Below are 4,912 nucleotides of genomic sequence, written 5' to 3'. Positions count from 1 at the left end.
CTGTAGGAAACCCCAGGGCATGCTCTACCGGCCTGAGAGCTCCGGCGTATCGCCGAGCACCTCCGCCGAGCCGCCATGGTCGACGGTAAGCCCCTTCTGGTGGCTCCGCCACGGGGAAAAGTGGGTCAATCGGTTCACAAGTGACCAAGGATCACGTTGGTGTCCTCGGTTTGGTCGGAGACCTCGCCGTCGCGGAGAAATCACCGGTGAACTTTGTCTCAGTCGAGAGGAAGAAGAACCTGACATGCGGGTCCCGCTGTCACTGGCTCAACGGCTCCCTCCTCTCTTTTATTTAAAATCCAAATTTCTCGCAATCTTCCAAAAATCATATCTCCAGTTCCCGAGCTCCAAAAATGTGAAACAAATTTTGTTATGATCCATGGGATGGCTAGTTTTTAATAAAATTATAATATGCACCATGTTTTCTTTGAAAAATAATTGTTATCAATTAATCTTGTTATTTCAATGTAAATTCATATCTATTGATATACTGCTCCAAATGCTGTGAAACTTTTATGCTATGCTCTGGTAAATATTTCATGATTTTTGAAGTGCTGTATCTCTATTATGTGAATTATGTTAATACCTTTGGTTAAATCTTTGATTAAATCATATTGAATGTTATATGCTTATGTTGGTGTTCTCCTTTGGTGTCAAGCTTGTTTATAGTAATAGTACCACGTAAATAATATGAAATCTGTTGTTTGACACTATTTAAGCCATAAGTATCTTGTTACATGTTAAATAAATATCTTAAGTTTGGATTGTGCAATTCCTCTAAATATTTTATGGTAATATCAAGGTACCTTGCTTGTGCTTCTGTAATTTTTGTAGATTTTTCTGAGCAATCTTGCTGGTATCTTTTAATTATGCCCTTCGATGGAATTAAATTAATAAATGCCTTTTTATTAAGAGTTTAGTAGTTAACATGTGGTTTTCTGGTAATCTTAGGTTATGATTGTTCTTATGAGTCACTTGGTTGGTACCAAATATGTATTTGCTATGACAACAGTTATTTAATTAAAGATTATATATCTGTTCTGGACAGCAAGGGAGTAATCTGATTATTGCATAATGATAACTTTGTTTTCTGAAAAACTAGTCTATATCAAAGATGTTGTAAACTTTGTGTTCTAGCTGTGGTTAAATTTTGGGGTCATTTAGCCCAGTAGTTTAAGAGTTATGGCGTTTTGAAGTCGAGTTCCAGAACTAGCTGCTCTCTGTCTTTCTGGAACAGAACCTGGAACTTTGTTTAATTGACCTGTTTAACTTGTGAATCATGCTGAGATGTCTGCACATGAAATGTAACAAAATTCATAAGCTTTCCAGAATGTCTTCATTCATGTTTGTTGGATCCATATATCTCGAGTTATGAATTGTTCTTTGAGCTGCTCTGTTAATTAGTTGTTGTGTAAGTTGGTGTGTCCTTGTTAGTTGGGGTGGTATTTTTTGTGAGCTTGTATAGAAGCATACTCCATAAACGAGTGTCCAGTGAAGTTTGTAATCATGTTTTCCAAAGCATTCATCATTCTCTTTGTATGCATAAATTCCTTATTCATTCGTGCATGCAATAGGTGCACCGGAGACTGCAACCTCGTTCGAGCTCGACAGGGTGAATTCCGAAGGCCCGGAGGTCACCCAGGAGACGGAGGTCCAGCCAGCAGGACTCGAGGAGCCCGAAGAGGAAGTCGAGTGCCCTAGTCACAAGCCCGCTTCGTTCGTGAAAGGAAAGCCCCGAAGCATCTTAAGTGTCCTACTTTAATTTCAATGCAATGCTTGAATATGTTATATCTATTGATGCATTACGTATAGAAGTTGTGATGGAACCCTTGCTGCCTTATACCTTTTCTTGTCCAGATATCTTATCCTACCTTGTTGTAGAGTTAGGATCGAGTAGAAGCTTAGCCATGCATAAATCGGTAGAAGTCGGGTGATATTCTGTCACCTGCGCGAAATAAGGTCTGTTGTTGGATCACGATAGGCTATATGTGCTATCATGGGAAAGAATGTGTTTTAAAATGACTTAAGCCGGGCGGAGTTTTGCAAAGTGGTAGTAACTCTGTCTGTGGCAGCTAAGGACCGATTGTTGTACGTCCACTTGTCATGTTGAACGCATGTCTGACACTTAGTTGGCCGGATAACTCGTTCCGACCATGAAGCCTAGTAGTATGACTCAGGCCGGAAGACCTGCAAGTATAAAGTGCGCACTACCGGAGGAAGTGCGGTGTGCGGGGGGCCATTGGCGTAAGACCAAGGGCAGGTGAGTTAAAAGTCCTGATCTTCCTGGCAGAGTGGCAGCCCTGGGAGTGCGGCGTTGATCGGAGCCACGATTCCTGAGTCGTACCAAAGGTGACCCATTTGCTCTCCGACGGGGGATGCATGGGTGAGTGCTACGAATAACCCTCCAGCAGGATAGGAATCGATTCGAATCGTCGTCTCTCCCGAATAGTGAGAACTTGACAGAGCAGCGGCAAACGTAGCATTCACTAAGTACTAATGGTTCTTAATGATGATGATGAGGATAACAATAAAGAACATATGATGAAATTTGATATAGTTATTATTGTTTGTTAATAATAAAGTGAAGTGCTTAGTCTAGGTGCTAATCTAGTGGTAGGCTAATGATAATCAATATGATGCTTATAAAATGGTTTACTATCCAATCTAAGCATTTTGGCAAATGTATGAGTCAAGCCAGCTCAGTCTTGCATGATCCTTGGTGTCTTTTATGTTGGTTAGACAGGTATGTCTAGCTGAGTACATCCTCGTACTCAGGGTTTATTCCCACTTGTTGCAGATGATGTCTTCTATGATGGTTTCTGCAAGACCTGCCTTCATCCCGCTGGGGATGAGGACTAAACCGTTGGGCGCAGTTCTCTAACGACTTCGTACCCCAGAAGCTTTTGGTGGATCTGATGAGACTCTGGTTGTAACAAGAACTCATGAAATGTGTGTGTGAAAACTATGTTGCTTCTGCTACTTCAAACTTGTGTTGTAATAACTTAAGTAACTCCGATGTGGTGCTGCTTCGTCGGCAATGAATGAACTATGTAACAATCGCAGTATTGTGTTGAACTATTACGATCTTAGTATATTGCAAAGTTGGTTTGAAATCCTTCGTGATTTCGGATTACTACCGGGATTATATGGTTTCAAGTTTGGAAACTTGATTGCTAGTTCGATCGTTTCTACACTTCAACTCTTATAATTTGGTCGGTTCTATGACAGATTTGATCCCACAGATACAAAAAAGAAGACACTGACAGATCCATTAAAGGGACCCCTTTCTAGCTAATTCTCTCTAGAAAATATGAATTAGGCTTTCTGAATCGGCACTGATCCAAGAGCTAGGGGTTTTGCTTATATAACCCCCTAGGAGGCACCACAGTCCTCGAATGAAACTGATCTTGATAGATGGCCAAGATTACTCTTCAAAGGCATTGGAGGCAGGATCCGCGAAGGTTCCACCTAATTGGTGGTGACCGTCGGGCGGCCGCCCCTGCCACCTGGGCGCCCGCCCATAGTCTATGGTAGGTGGGCCCTAGCTTGCAGGGGGTGGCTTCTTGAGTCTTCTAAACTATTCCTAAGTTGTCGTTCGCGTATTCTCTCTATGTAAATCCGACATATGGACCATATTTGGTTGTTTTTAGCTAACACCTTGCAGAAACAGATACTCATCAAAACTCATAAAATTCTATTAGTGATAACCCTGTATCTACTAGGTGTTTGCAAAAAGATCCATTTTCATGTTTATTTGACGGTTAAAATTAGGAATTATCTATCGTCAACAACACCCTGCCCATGTGGGGCATAGCCCACGCAAAGAACTCTAAGACCTCCTCACCCGGGTGCGCAGCCTCCTATGAGAGAGGCTGGAAGATGGTGAGAAAACGGGCATAATTGAGTATCAAAATAAATGAAAGGAATTACTTACGTATGCTTCTTTGTATGCGGGGAGGCTGCGTGCCTTGATGGTGAGTTAGACCTTGCCTCATTAGACGCTATTCCCGCTGGCTCTCGTGCGTGAGTCCTGTAACAACCACAACCACTTATCTACGATCATAGCGTAGCACTCGAAAAACGATCGGCACCACCAGAGAATCACCTATAAATCATCGACTATTTGACATATTAGAAGATGAAATTGATCACAAGTGGAGATGTCTAGGTTTTAGGCATCCAACGTCACAACCTGCAAAAAATCATCTTAATTTTTTACCATAGCCTACACATGCGATCACGACAAGTTTCATGAATTTTGGACTTCGTATGGAATTTATATAATTTTAAAACACTTTTCTGCGTTGTTTCTGGTCATGTTACGTGAACAAGATTCGTGAAATTTGATGTGATCTCGTGTATAGGGAATCAACGTACACCAAATACTATGAATAATATTTTTCAAAGCACCAAATTGCATTATTCCATGCTCCTGCAGCTCAAATTTAAAATATTCAGAAGATATGAACGAAACAAAATAAAATAAGAAAATATATTAAAAGAGATAAATTTGCCCAAATTTTAGAAAATGAGTTTTAAATAATGTATTATAACATCCAAAAAATCTGGGTCCAAAAAAAATTCGCCGAGGGCCTAGTCTGGCTCTCGGGAAAGGTGATCTTTGTCGAGGGCCTCTCCCATAGCTCTTGACAAAGAATTTTTTTTTTTTGAAAAGAAGATAAAAATCTTTGCGAAGAGGGCTATTTTTTTTGCTGAGAGCCAGACCTTCGGTGGCTGGCCCTCGGCAAAAAGAGCCTTTGCCGATTGTCTAAGATCCAGCCCTCGGCAAAGCTAGAAACCCTCGGCAAAAAATGTGTTTTCAGTAGTGTCTAACATCAGCTACACATTCTATTTTTATTCTTTCTCATTCTATACGCACTCTCCACCTCTCAACAATCCAAACCCCATGCAA

The sequence above is a fragment of the Sorghum bicolor genome, chromosome 9 (genome assembly GCF_000003195.3).
Source record: "Sorghum bicolor cultivar BTx623 chromosome 9, Sorghum_bicolor_NCBIv3, whole genome shotgun sequence".
Lineage (NCBI taxonomy): Eukaryota > Viridiplantae > Streptophyta > Magnoliopsida > Poales > Poaceae > Sorghum > Sorghum bicolor.
This window is presented reverse-complemented; position numbering follows the sequence as displayed.